The sequence below is a fragment of the Ornithorhynchus anatinus genome, chromosome 7 (assembly GCF_004115215.2).
Source record: "Ornithorhynchus anatinus isolate Pmale09 chromosome 7, mOrnAna1.pri.v4, whole genome shotgun sequence".
In the NCBI taxonomy this organism is placed as follows: Eukaryota; Metazoa; Chordata; class Mammalia; order Monotremata; family Ornithorhynchidae; genus Ornithorhynchus; species Ornithorhynchus anatinus.
In genome coordinates this window covers 60,570,093-60,585,073 of record NC_041734.1, presented here as the reverse complement: position 1 = coordinate 60,585,073, position 14,981 = coordinate 60,570,093, and the positions used below count along the sequence as shown (strand labels likewise).

Sequence of the window (14,981 nt, the reverse complement as noted above, 5' to 3'; positions counted from 1 at the left end):
GACTGACTATTGTCTTGGGCCCTGGGAGGGCTCTGGGAGGGACCCGAGGCGAGGTCCCTGCGAAAGGCTCCGGCTTGGTTACCTCGGCTCCTCTGTGTTTGAGGTGGAGATGGATCGTCTAGTTCCATTTGACTTGGACTCTGGCCCCTCTCCCTGGTAAGGACCTTTTCCTGACTGGTGGAGGCAGGATCCTGGAGTGAGTCCACCCTGCAGGGCCCCACCCCCCCACGCACAGTAGGAACGGGTAAACCCATCGGTGGGATGGGGTGGGGTGGGAGGAATCTGCCCCAAGCCCCATCTAAGAAGAGTGTCTCTTTCCTTTTCCATTCTCCTTTTCCATGTTGTCCTCGGGCTGGGACCAGAGAGGTCAGCTGACCCCTCCCCTTCACAGACATTCTAGCAGCCCCTGCATCAGCCGTGAGGGAGCCATGGGTGTCACCGTATCTTTGACAGCTGACCCTGCTGGTCCATGACTCATACCTTTCCCTCCTCTCCCATCTACCCTCTTCATTTAGTGAGGCTCCCCTGGAAAACTAACTGCAATCTCCCCCACCCAGGACCTCCCCCTCACCACCCAACCCCCAACACCCCGGCTGCCAGGAGGATGAGGAGGGTGGAGTGCTGGAACAGGAAGGGGATGGATGAAAATCCCTGCTAGGCCCCTGGGGACCAGTAATGGAGATAAGGGGTGGGAGGGGCCCAGCCAAGAAGCCAGGGTCGGGCTGGGCGTTGGCCCCCTTTTCCATTCTGGGTGCACGTATCTGGCTGAGCCACCCCTGCCCTCCTCTGCAGTGGCATTGCAGTGGGGCAGCTCGGGACATGTAGGCACCACCAGGTTTTTTTTGCATTTTTTTTGATGGTATTTGTTAAACGTTTACTATGTGCCAGGCTCTGTACTAAACACTGAGTTAAATGCAAGCTAATCAGTTGGACACGGTCCATGTCCCATGTGGGGATCACAGTCTTAATCCCCATTTTGCAGATGAAGTAACGAGGCACAAAGAAGTGAAGTGACTTGCACAAAGTCACACACATTAAACAAGTGATGAAGTCAGGATTAGAACTCGGGTCCTTCTGACTCCCGAGCTCGGGCTCTATCCTCTGGGCCATGCAGCTTCTCACTAGGCCATGCTGCTTTTTGGTTTGCTTCGGTTTGCTGGCCTGGCCAGAGTTCTGGCTTCGGGCCAGAGAGATGCCTGCGGTTTTGAAAGTGTCTTGTGATGCCAGGGTGTGAGCAGAGTTAAACTCTGGACTGAGGACTGTGCATGCTTTCAATTAGGCACCCCTAGAGGGCCCCAAAGCACAGATGACCGGACCTGGGGGCTTGGCTCTAGGTAATAATAATAAATAATAATAATAATAATGATGATGATGCTAATTATGATATTTGCTAAGCCCTTACTATGTGCCAGACAGACACTGTTCCAAGCGCTGGGATAGATACGAGATAATCAGGTTGGACACACTCCCTGTCCCACATACCACTCACAGCCTTATGGGAAGCGGCATGGCGTAGTAGAGAGACCCTGGACCTGGGAGTCAGACAGTCGTGGGTTCTAATCCCGACTCTGCCACTTGTCTGCTGGGTGACCTTGGGCAAGTCACTTCACTTCTCTGGGGCTCGGTTTCCACATCTGTAAAATGGGGATTGAGACTGTGAGCCTGTTTGCTTGTATCCACTCCAGAGCTTAGTACTGTGCTTGGCACACAGTAAGTACTTAACAAATACCAGAATTATTATTATTATTATTATTATGAATCCCCATTTTAGAGATGAGGGAACTGAGGCACAGGGAAGTTAAGTGACTTGTCCAAGGTCATACAGCAGACCAATGGGGGAGTCGGGATTAGGATCCTAGAATTCTCTCCCATCCTTGCCTGCTGCCTTCACTGCCACATTTTGTCTCCCTGGGTCCCCCGTTCCCCCGTCCCCCACCCTCCTGCTTCCTCCCCCATCTCCTATCAGCCCCAGGCTGAGGCTGTCCCAGGAAGGAGTGGACCAGAGCTAAACTCTGGGGCACAAAGGAAGGCAAGAAACCTTTGAAAGACAATCTGCCTCTGGGCTCGGGGAGGGATTAGAGGATCAAGGAGGTATTTTTTTTGTCTCTGAGCTGCTGAGTCCCCCCAATCCCCAGTGCTCCTCTCCCCTACACCACCTGCACCTCCGGTTCATCCCCTCTGAATCCCAGGGGCTCTGGGTCCTGTCACCTGGGACTAGCACTTTCCCTGCTGAATCTCACCAGTCAGGGTGGGGTCTGGCCAAGGACCCAGTCAGGGAAAGGTACAGCAAAGGTCCGCTTCACAGCCTTCCCACCCCCGGGGGTGAAGGGAGGGGGCCGCTTCACCCAACATCAGAGGGGAGAATTGACACCAGAGAGGTCAAGCATCTGCCTAAGGTACAGGGGCAGAACTGCCAATGGAGATTTGGACTCTTGGTGTGCCAGCCTTTAGGCTGTGCCCCTCTGCCCTCTCCCCTTCTCACTGTGGGGAGAGGGACATGCTCTGATTTAGAGAGGTGGCTATTCTTACCCCCAGGGTTTCCCCCTCCCTTGACCACTTCATAACCAAAGAAGGTTTCTGTGGATTCAATACCTATTCACCTCCTACTTAGACAGCGAGCCCCATATGGGACAGAGACTATGTCTGACATGATTAACTTACGTCTACTCCAGCACTTAGAACAGTGTTTGACACATAGTCATTGATTTATAATAATAATAACATTAGTATTTACTTGGTGCAGGCATTTAGAAACTTCAAAACAAAGAAACTCGGCTCCCTATCTACAAGGAGCTTACAGTCTTGCAAGGGAGACAGATATAAAAATATTTACAACTAGAGTAGTCAAGACAAATACTTGACTGTATAAGTGAATAAATAAATAGAGGATAGGCACAAATAAGTTCAAAAGTTCTAGTGTTGGCTGATTGGGGTTTATACTGTTCAAGTTGTTGACAAAGTAATCAGGGACGTCTTATTGGGCAAGGGATTCTTGGGCTTCTCCATCTCAATAATAACTGGGATGTTTTGTTAAGTGCTTACTATGTGCCAAGCATTGGGGCATATACAGGACAGTCAGATCAGACATAGTCCCTGCCCCACACGGGGCTCGAAGTGTAGAAGTCCACCAATGTGATATAGTGGTTTGGATGGGAAGGAAGGAGCTGAATCTGGAAAGGTTGTCAATTAATTAATCAGTCAATGGTATTTATTGAGCATTTGCTGCATGCAGAGCACAGTACTATGTGATTGGGAGAGCACAATACAACAGAATGTGCAGACACTTTCGTTGCCCAAAAGGAGCTTACATTCTAGAGGGAGAAGCAGGCATTAATACAGATAAACAATTTATAGATGTCTATGTAACTGATATGGGGCTAAGGCGGGGTGAATTCCAAATGCCTAAAGGACACAGATCTGAGGGCACAGGTGACAGTATCTTTTTAGAAAGCAGGAGATCCCAGTGGCCGAAAAGCCACAATGCATCCATTCCCCTGCCTCTGGACAAGTCAGCTGCAAGTCCTTACTATCCTTGCAGAATAGCAGGTCCTTGCTATCTCCAAGGAAAGAATCTACACAGCTCTTTTGAAGAAAGGAGTCTGGGATTTTGGGTGTGGGGAAGGGGGTCTTAAAGGGCCCCTTTGTCTGATCTGGACCAGTGACTCCAAATTCTCTATTTGCCTTTCCACTTCCCTCACTCCAGTCTGCTCTCATCACTGGAAAGGAACCAAGTATTCGGGCTTTATGTCTCCAAAGCTCCGGCCACCTCCACCCCTTTCGGCTAGCGTCCCTGGGGTTCAGGTCACGACTCCCCTCAGGGGAGGGGGAGAAGGGGAATTCCCCCAAGATCCGCCTGGCCGGCCTAGGCCAGAGCAGTCTTCTTCTCTGTCCCTCAGACTCCAGCTTGCTCTGGCTAACCAAACCCTGGCCCCGCCTCCCCCCCCCACCCCCGCACTGCAGAGAGACGGAGAAATGGGGGCATCTGAGGCCTCCAGCAGGGCCCAGCTGCCTCACTCCAAGGCCGAGGGAGGAGGACTCAGAAGGTCCCAGCGGCCAGTTCTGACCTCCCTTTGGAAAGGGACAGAGGAGCTCTTGGGCCATCTCCAGGACCCTCTGCCAAGCTGGCAGCTGTGGGGAGGGCAGTGGACAGGGTCTAATTGCAGCCTAAGACCCCCACGATGCCCCCCTCTCCCTCAGCAGGGTCCCCTTTTTCCCTCCCCCCCCACAACCCCGGGGCAGCAGACGGAGTCAGCGGCTTTCAGGGATCTATTTACTCCTGATCCTAAGTGACAGCTAGGGAGGGCCGGTCACGTGGCCCTGAAATCCCCACTGGGAGCCGATGGAGCATGCCCAGCTGCTCCTGCCTGGGAAAGATGCTGGATTCTGCAGCAGCCACAGCAACCCCCGCGCGCCGAGCCAGAGTCCCGCCGGGCCCCCGGCGATGAGTGATTAGCCCACGGACGAGCCAGGTTCCCTCTTCTCGGACTGGCCGCAGGGAGGACGCTCCCAGCCGGGGGACAGCGGGAGGCAGCAGACAGAGGGATGCTAGGAGAGGAGGTTGCCAAGCGGACCGGCTCTCCCAGACCGGTGAGTGGGCTTTGATGCGTCAATAGCCAGAGATGGAGCGGGGGGGAGCAGTGGGGAGAGAGATGGCCTCTGATTTGGGCTGGCAGCAGCCTAGAATCCAGAGCCCAGGCAGTGTGATTGCAGTACCCGTTCCTCTGCCCACCCCCTTCCCTGGCAGCTTTTCCCAACAATCATGGAGGCTGGGACTGCTAATTATCGGCCCCGCTCCGAGCTCTATAAATATCGAAAGCCCCTGGACAGGCGGAGGTGTCTACGCCCCTGGAGCCCGCTGGATCTGTACCTCCGCCCGATGGCTAGAGGAGACCAGCCTCCCCTACGGGTAACTCCTCGGGTGGCCGGGACCCAGGTGTCCCCACGCTGATGGGAGAGCGGTGGCTTTTTGAGGGGCCTGTACCCACTGCCATCCCCACTGCCGAGGCAGCACTGGTGCCTGTGGAGAGGCCGAGTGGGTGATGTGTCTGACTATACAACAGCACCAGAGGAGAGGAGGGTGCTCAGGGGACTGGGGGAATTGGGGTCTGCAGGGATGAAACAGGAACAGCGGAAGCTCAAGCAGCCATGGGGGTCTGGGCCCTGGTGGGGAGTGGAGAATGGATGGGGTGCTGAGCCTCGGGTGGAAGCGATGCAGGGGTGACTGGGAGGAGGGAGAGGAGCCCCAGAGCAGGGAGAAGAGAAGTGAAGTCTCTTTAAGGGGACTGGGTTGGGGGGCTCGAGGGGAAAGAGAGCTCAATCAGGAAGTCAGAGAGAGAGAGAGGGGAGTAACAGCGGGAAGGATGAAGGGATGGGGTGAGGAAAATCAAGGGGGCGGAGGAATGGCTAGCAGGAGACTGGGTTTGCGCTGGTGATGGTCTCTGGAGACTTGAAGCCTATGGAATTGCCCAGACTTTCCAAAATCCCCTCTCCTCCCACCCCCTCCCATGCTCTAACCCTTTGAGGCTCCCCTTCCTCTGCCAAGGAGCGTTGCCCTGGTGTTGCGTTCAGTCATTGCGCGGAGGCTAAACGGGGCCTGGTGCTCCTCAGGAGGCGAGGAGACCTCTGGCGGAAGGGAGGAGGGGCGAGGGTTGTTGGGATGGTTTATTGCCTTTGTTATGGGTTTGCTCTGTCTGAGGCACTGGGGACTGGGACAAGGCTATTGAAGAAGACCCTGGGTTTGGGGCCCACCTGGGGCTCCAATCTAAACATTGGGATTTTCTAGGAGCAGGTTGGCGATGCCAGGAACAGACCTTCAGATGGGGGCACCTGAAAAGGTGAATTTGGCCTGTGCCTCTTTATCCAAGGTTTGAGGGAGCGAGGAAGAGCCCCACGACAGGGTGGTTGTCAGTCAGGAAGTGTTGGTGTTTTGCGTTTCAGTATCGGCTGTGCACCACCCCAGAAGTGGCTGCTTTCGACGAGAAGGGAGGAGGGTGGCCCCCTGCAAGGCCTACTCTCCCTGGCAGTGGAGGTTTTTTGATCTTGTTTGCTTTGGACAGATCTCTATCACCTCAGAAACCATGGCAGAGGGGGAAAGGAGAGAGAGAAATTCTACCTTGACTCAGGGAGTCCCCTCTCCCCTCTCTCTGACCTAGCTTCCCCTAGACCAAGCAAACTAGAATGCCTGTGTCACCTTTGCCCTCCGGTGCTGGAGTGAGAATCACTGGAGACCTAGGGGCCTCCCGGTCGGCGGAGGTGCGCTAACCAAGTTATTAATGATGTGCGAGGAATCCCGAATGCTTCCTGCCACGGCTCAGACAATAGGGTCAGGCTCCTATCAGACCGTGGCCCTGTTGCTTCTCTACCCCTGCCGCAGGATGGCAGAGCGTGGTAGCTCAAAGCCTCCCTCCGTGGCTGGTTCGTTCTTTGACGTGGATCTGCCCAAATGAAATAATTACTGGGAATGCTGGAGAGCGAGGCTGCCAGCATAGGCTGGGGAGCCCCGGAGCCGACCCCGCTGAGGTTCCCTGAGGCTCAGAGCCAGCCCCCTTCTCTAGGCTGAGCCAAGCCCGATGCACAGGCTCTGCCTGACGACGTGACTTCAGCGGACTTCAGGAACCTCGGCGGGGGAGAGATGGGGAGTTATGGGGGACTTCTGAGAGGTCTGGGGGAGCCTTCCTCTAGAATTTAAACTCGTTAGGGGCTGGGAATGTGTCTGTCATTATATTGTACTCTCCCAAGCACTGTAGACACTTCACCCACATCCTGCCTCTGGCCTGGAACACCCTCCCTCCTCAAATCTGACAGTTACCGCCCCCCTTTCAAAGCCTATTGAAGACACATCTCCTCCAAGAGGCCTTCTCTGACTAAGCCTTCCTTTGCTCTTCTCCCACTCCCTTCTGTGTTGCCCTGACTTGCTCCCTTTATTCGTCCCCCTTCCCAGCCCCACAGCATTTATGTACATATCTGTAATTTATTTATATTAATGTCTGTCTCCCCCTCTAGACTGTAAGCTCATTGTAGACAGGGAATGTGTCTATTATATTGTACTCCCCCAAACACTTAGTACAGTCTTTGCACACAGTAAGCGCTCAGCAAATACTATCGATGGATTGACTTCAAGATGATTAAAGCCAAAGGAAAGCGTGGGGAATCCAGTTGCTCCTGGTTTGTCTCAGCTCCGGAAACACCTTGGAGATTTCCGAACAAGTGAAAAGTGAAGGTGGAGGGATTGAGATAAGACTTCAAAAACTTCCTGGTAGTGACGCCTGTAAGATGATAGATCAGGTGGTGGAATTTTCTCGTCTGAATGTCTTGGAACGCAGGATCCATTCATCAGATTGGGTTGTTGTGAGGAGCCCGACCATGCGACCAGGGACTGTGCCTACGTCTACCATCTCTATATTGTACCCTCCCAAGTGCTGGCATCTTCCAGGTAAAAACCTTCCATCAATCAATCAGTTGTATTTATTGAGTATTTACTTTGTGCAGAACACTGATTTGAACAGTTGGGAGAGTAAAATATAACAGAGTTGGTAGACGTTCCCTGCCCACAATGAGCTTACAGTCTAGAGGGGGAGACAGACATTAATAAAAATAAATTATTTATGATTTACCAGTCGTTCCAAGGCCATCCAACCCCCCCCAGCTATGGTCACTTTTCAAATTTTGCTTGTCTCCAGGTCCTTGTTAGTCTCCTCACACCTCCACCCCTGCCACCTCCCTTGAGGTATTCAGAGGTTTATTGGTTTGAGGTACTGTTGTGGCCTAGAGGGAGGGGATGGGCTAGAAGAGGTAGGTAGTCAGGAAGTTCTACCTGGAGAGGTAGGAGGCAGGACGTTCTTCCCCACTCTGAGATTTTGCGTCTGTCTCCTCAGGGAGCACACAGAGTGGATAATAATAATAATTGTAGTATTTGTTCAGCGCTTACTATGTGCCAAGCACTGTTCTAAACTCTGAATAGAGCACAGGCCTGGGAGTCAGTAGGTCATGTGTTCTAATCATGACTCTGCCATTTATCTGCTGTGTGAACCTGGGCAAGTCACTTCACTTCCCTGGGCCTCAGTTACCTCATCTGTAAAATGAGGATTGAAACGGTGAGCCCCATATGGGCCAGGGGCTGGGCCCAATCTGATGAGTTTGAATGCACCCCAGAGCTTAGTACAGTGCCTGGCATATACTAAGCACTTAAGAAATACCACAGTTCCTATTATTATTATTAGGGAAACCTAAGATTTCCCCACCTCTCCCCAAGAATCTGGTTGTTTCTGTGGCCTGGATGGGGCAAAAGGAATAGATTTGGGTTGAACTCTAGACTAGAAGCTCATTTAGCTCAATATGGGCAGGAAACGTCTAATTCTGTTGCCCTGTATTGTCCCAAGCACTTAGTATATTGTTCTGCACATAATAAGCCTCAATAAATATGATTGGTTGATTGATTGAAAGGAAGCAGTGGGTGAAGAGGCTGAAGCAGTGAGTGAAGGGGGTGTAGAAGTCTTCAGGAGAGGCTGAAGACTCACCCCCTCCCTTGTGAGGAACAAGGGTGGGCTGGAACACTCGGGAACATGGAATCCTTGAATTCCCGAAACTGGAGCAGCCACGGGAAAGGAAGGAGGAGAGGGAGGGAGTGTGCAGAACTGGGGAGGTAAGGAGAAGGAAGAGGCTCCCAGAATGGAGGAGGTACAGTCTCTACCACCAAGGAGCTGCTCTCAAAATGAGGTCACCCACATGGTCCTAGCTGAAAGAACCGGGAAGGGCTGTAGATTATACACTCTAAGCTCCTTGTGGTCAGGGAACACGTCTACCAATTCTGTTGCATTGTACTCTCCCAAGCAGTCGAGTCCTGAGTGGCTAACTCGTGACCAGAGATTATATTAGAGGGTTTGCGTCTCGGGGCCGCCGAGGGAATGATAACTGCAACTTAGAAACTAGATATTTTACTGTACAGCATGCAGTTAGCAGAAAATCAGAGATTCAGCTACAGCAACAAATACAACTGTAACCTGCCCAACCCAGGCATAGTATTCTCTTACCACGAGGTGATCAATCTCGTCCAGTGTTAAGGACGCACAGGCGTCCCTGGCCTAAGATGTCCCTAGGCCCAGGCTCTCTCTACCTTCCCTTCGGAGGATAGTGAGAAGCAGCTTGGGTCTCTTTTCCCCCTCCTCTTATACTATTCTAGTTGACCGTAATGTCGAGCTTCTTCCGGGAAGGCCCTAATCTTTTTACCACCAAATGCTTTGCACGGTTTTAGCATTTTGGGATGACAGTGCAGTTTCCTTTCCTCTTTGGTTTTCCTTTCTTCTTCGCTTTTCTTTTCTTCTCTAATCGGGAAGCCGGGGACTCCTCCACCTTGGCAGGATACGATAAACAGACGGCTGGGGATGGCGTGTTTGTTGAGAGAATTAGTTTAGGAAGTAGATGTTAAACGAGTGAGCCTCAAGAAGTGGATTCAGGGATCGGGTTAATGCCGGGGTTTTTAGTTTAGCCTGTTTTCCTTCAGCACTCCACCCCGGCCACAGCAAGAGCATGGTCCTGGCTTGCTTCCAGTGTACAGGATGTGAGTAGCCAGGGAGGAGAGAAGGGTGTTGCAAACCTGGCATCCCTTACATAGAGGCAAACAACAGATTATTAGGAGAATCAATAGCCATAAAAATATGAGGAATACAAAAATATCTATTATCATCTGGTCTTCACTTGGAGCCTATCTGTCCGCCTGGTTGTGATGACAGGAAGTGATATGCTGTAGGGCATTAAGTTTAACATGTTGTTTACGCAAGGTGCAAACTGCAGTCGTTACAAGTGCTTAGTAATAATAATAATAATTACTGTATTTGTTGAGTGCTTACTATGTGCCAGGCACTGTATTAAGCGCTGGAGTGGATACAAGCAAAGCTGTCCCACGAGGGCTGACAGTCTCAATCCCCATTTTACAAATGAGGTAACTGAGGCCCAGAGAAGTAAAGTGACTTGCTCAAGTTCACACAGCAGACAAGTGGAGGAGCTGGGATTAGAACCCGACACCTTCTGACTTCCAGGCCTGTGCTCTTTCCACTAGGCCACTAGAGAAGCAGCGTAGCTCAGTGGAAAGAGCCTGGGCTTTGGAGTCAGAGGTCATGAGTTCGACTCCCGGCTCTGCCACTTGTCAGCTGTGTGACTGTGGGCGAGTCGAGTCACTTAACTTCTCTGTGCCTCAGTTACCTCATCTGTAAAATGGGGATTAAGACTGTGAGCCCCACGTGGGACAACCTGATTCCCCTGTGTCTACCCCAGCGCTTAGAACAGTGCTCAGCACATAGTAAGCGCTTAACAAATACCAACAAATACCAACATTAGGCCACCCTGCTCTGCACCCAGTAAACGCTCAATAAATACCATTGAGAGAGTGAGAGGGGGCAAGTATACAGGTAGGCCTGTTATGTGATCTTGGGCAAGTCACTTATCTTCTCTGTGGATCAGTTTTCTCACCTGTATAATGGGCACTTGTTCTCCATCCTTTTTAGACTCTGAGCCTCTTGTGGGCTAAGGATTGGGTCTGATCTGATTATATTGTCGTTATTCCAGTGTTTAACACTGTGCTTGGCACACTGTAAGCACTTAACAAATAGCACAAGTATTAGTACTGAGAACCTCCATAGCTAAAGTGCTGTACGGAGTGTAATGGGAAGTGATGAGTGCAAGAAGAATCTGTCTCAATCCCCAAGGAGCTACGGATTCAAAGGGAGAGAACGAGTAGTTATAGCTTTCTAAACATAAAAATAGGCATAATTCCTAAGTGAAAGCAACACAAGACCTCCAATGTCAGAAACATGAACATAATTTATGGAGATTCCCTCATACTCAGAATCACACCTGAGAGTGAAGTACTGCGAAAGGCCTGGCTGGGATTAGTGATCAGAGGGGATAGTGATGAGTGACAGTTGATGACTTCGGCCCAGGAAAGCTTTCTGGAGGAGGTGAGATTGGAGCTTGCATGAAAGGACAGCAAGTATAATCTAATTTAAAACACTCCGGTTGCTTTCTTCTTCTCTGGTTGAGGAGCAGAGTGGCCTAATGGAAAAAGCTTGGGCCTGAGAATCAGAGGACCTGGGTTTTCATCCTGACTTTGCCACTTATCTGCTGCAGGTCTAAGTGCTTTGTGCCCAGTTTCCTCATCTATGAAATGGGGATAAAATACTTGTCTTCCCTTCTATTTAGATTGTGAGTCCCATGGGGGACAGACACTGTACCTAATCTGATTATCTTGTATCTACCTCAGTGCTTAGTGCATTGCTTGGCATATAACAGCACACTTAATAATAATGATAACAATAATAGTGGCATTTTTTAAGCACTTACTGCGTGCCAAGCACTGTACTGAGTGCTGGGGTAGGTATAAGATAATAAGGTTGGACACAGTCCCTGTCCCACGTGGGGCTCACAGTCTCAATCCCCATTTTAGAGATGAGGTGAGGCACAGTGAAGTGACTTGCACAAGGTCACAAAGACAAGTGGTGCAACTAGGATTAGAACCCAGGTCCTTCTGACTCCCAGGCCTGTGCTTTATCCACTCTAGGCCATGCTGCTTCTCTAAATGAACAAATACTATTAATATTATTATTGTTGCGGTTATTACTATTGGGGTGGAAGGTCCTGACTAGCGGAAACCCAAAATAACAAAACACAGGCCCCTGGGCTCCGAGAGTTCTGCGGTTTCATCCTCCTCCTGTTTGTGGGCAAATCTGGGGACCCTGAATTTGGATTAGGTCTCTCCCAAGAGAAGGAACCCAGCCACCGGCCACCCCACGCTCAGCCTCCCAGCTGCTTCAGGATGTGACCATTCCTTGACCTACCCAGGCAAGGCAGCGTGGCGGCCATGCTGGGTTGCTATGGTAACCTCCTGGCACCCCGCTGAGTTGTCATGGTAACCAGCCTTAAGGTGAAGAGGGGGTAATGGGAAGTGTCAGGGGAAGGGGTGAGGGGTTGAGGCAGGGGACGGAAGGAGGAGGGGAAGAGACCGGCAGAGAACAGTCTGCCCTAAACCCTCTCCAGAGGGGCTGAGGGGAGCTGAACTGGGCAGAGACAGGAAGGAAGGAATTTCGGGGGGGTTCTAGCTGCTATTTTGCTATTTTTGCTATTTTGCAATATTTTGCATATTGCAGGTCTGGATTTGAGAGATGGGACACTACAGGCAAGGAACTTTTCAGTGCTATTAACACCTTGTATTTCCATCCACCCCCTGTTCATCCCTACAACATCTCTGTGAGCAAAGGAAGGGGCAGAGGTGATTCTTCTCACTTTTCAGATCAGGAAACCAATACACAGGGTGTTTGAAGACTTCTCCAATGTCACCAAGCTGCTCAGTGCTGGTTTGGGACTGATAATAATAGTTTGTTAATAATAATAATTATTATTATTGTGGTATTTATTAAGCACTTACTGTGTGCCAGGTACTGTACTAAGTGCTGGGGTAGATACAAGTAAATCAGATTGGACACAGTCCCTGTCCCACATGGGGTTCACAGTCTCAATCCCCATTTTACAGCTGAGGTAACCGAGTCACAGAAAAGTGAAGTGACTTGCCCAAGGTCACATAGCAGACAAGCAGCAGAGCCGGGATTAGTACCGGTGACCTCCTAATTCCCAGGCTGCGGACTATCAACACACCATGCTGCTTGTCTTTGTTGAGCGCTTACTGGGTGCCAAGCACTGAGCAAGATGCTGGAGTAGACACAAGACAATCAAGTTGGATACAATCCCCGTCCCACATGGGACTCACAATCTAGGGACTGCAATTCAGGTGTCCTGGCTCATGTGTTACCCATCAGACCGCCTCCTTCTAGGGTCCTTCACAGGTTACAGTAGTACTGGGGAGAGCTGGGGCCATTTCTATAGAACTAGTGTGGGGCTTAGTGGATCAAGCGCTTAGTACAGAGCTCTGCACACAATAAGCAATAAGTAGGATTGAATGAATGAAGCGTAGGAATGAAAGAATAAAACATAGGCCTGGGAATTAGAGGATCTAGGTTCTAATCCTGGCTCCTTCCCATACTTAGTGTGTGAATTTGGGCAAGTCACTTCTCTCCTCTGTGCCTCAGTTCCTTCATCTGCAAAATGGGGATTCAATACCTATGCTCTCTTCTACCTAGCCTGTGAACTCCCTGGAGGACATGATTCACTCGTATCTACCCCAGTGCTTAGAACAGTGCTTGGCACACAGTAAGCACTTAACAGATACCACAGTTTTCTTTATTATTATTATTAATAAAGCTGTAAATATAATATATATATAAATATATATAATATAATAAAGGGAACTGTAACAAGTGCAGCTTCTCTCAATTACCCAGAGGTCCCTTGTTCAGTTTGTGCATTATCCAGGCCCTTTGCGGTTCCTCCATCTCTGCACCTCTTGACTATTGTTCTGCTCAGCAGTGAGGCCTCCAGGGGGTGGGAAGGGGGAGAGAGTGGCAAACTGACAGCCACCCACGCCCGTTCCTGGTTTGGCAGAGGAGGAGGGTGGAGCTGTGAGCCAGTGTTTTTTGGGCCATGGGTGGGTTTCAGTTATCCAGGCTTGTCCCATCTCCCGCTCTTGAGTGACTGAAAGGGATTTGATTTGGGATTAGCCTTCCGGGGCAGTGGGGTTGCCTCCACAGAGCCTGCTCTGGCTGGGCAGGTTTCTCTCGTGGCCCTGAAAAACCACACTCCCTTTTCCAGTCCTTCCTACCTGGTTGACTGGAAAAACACGTTTGGGTCTTCCCGGACAGTCGGGATTGAGGGGGCTCCGCCACTCCCATAGCTGATAGCCTGGGCTCAAGGTAGAATCCCGGAAACACTCCTTCTCTGTGGTCCCCGGAAGCCCGCTCCTAGTTTTTTTTTTTAAATTTATGGTATTTAAGTGTTTACTATTTGTCAGGCACTGAGCTAAGTGCTGCAGTAGATACAAGATACTACACAATCCGTGTCCTACATGGGATTTACAGTCTTAATCCCAGTTTACTGATGAGGTAACTGAGGCACAGAAAAGTTAAGTGCTCACTGAGTTCACACCGCAGTCAAGTGGCAGATACAGGATTAGAACCCAGGTACTTTGACTCCCAGGCCTGCGTTCTTGACATCAGGCCAAGCTGCTCTGCTGTCCTCTGACATCTCAGTGAGTGACCAGGAGCAGATTAGCTCCTCTCTTTGGGCCTCAGTTCCCCCATCCTCACCTCAGGAAAATCATTCTTGGGTGGAGGAAAGGCCTGGGGCCCACCTCCCTGGATTCATTTAATCTGATTAGTTCTTCCCTTTTCTTCCTCTCCCCACCTGTGTCCTTTGCCCTCTGAACAAGGAGGAACCTGAGGGTTGGGTGAGACGGAGTCACCCAAAAGGCATTTCCAGTTGGACGTGGATTTCTCTTTGACCAATTGCCTTATCACCCCAGCCCTGGCCTTGAAGACTTCCTGGATTTAAACGAGGAGAGGCTAATATGAAGGTGATGTCATCAGATTCAGGGGAAGCATATGCAAACCAGGCTCTGGACAAGGAGGGACATATTTGTTTTATGAATATATTGGGTTATGTGTTTGTGAATGAATTAAGAAGCAGCATAGTCTGGTGGAAGAAGTACTGGCTTGGGAGTCAGAGGACCTGGGTTCTAATCCCAGCTCCACCACTTGTCTGCTGCGTGAACTTCACTACTCTCTGCCTGTTTCCTCAACTGTAAAATGGGTCTTCAATACCTGTTCTCCCTCCTACTTAGACCGTGAACCCCATGCAGGACAAGGACTGTGTCTGAACTAATTAACTCGTACCCACCCCAGCACTTAGAACAGTGTTTGCCAAATTGTATTTATTCATTCATGTACAAAGATTTGTACTACGTGCGTGGGAACCTACAGTATAACAATAGACGTATTCCCTACCCACAACAAGCTCCACACTTAACAAATACCATGAAAAAAATAGGGTCGAATGTGTGTTGTTTGAGTTGTTCATTCATGTATGTTATGTAAGTGTTATAT

General features: G+C 50.5%; 1 protein-coding gene across 2 annotated transcripts in view; it reads left to right on the top strand.

Moving 5' to 3' along the window:
- Positions 1-14,981, top strand: part of PLEKHA6 (pleckstrin homology domain containing A6) — a 139,003-nt gene that overhangs the window by 2,226 nt on the left and 121,796 nt on the right. Inside the window, exon 1 of one of the 2 annotated variants that reach the window (XM_029068580.2) lies at positions 4,277-4,587. The exons of the other annotated variant lie outside the window; for it this stretch is intronic. The gene's annotated coding sequence lies outside the window, so the exon portion shown is untranslated. Of the gene's footprint in view, positions 1-4,276; positions 4,588-14,981 lie in introns of those variants that run through there. 2 annotated transcript variants of the gene reach the window in all.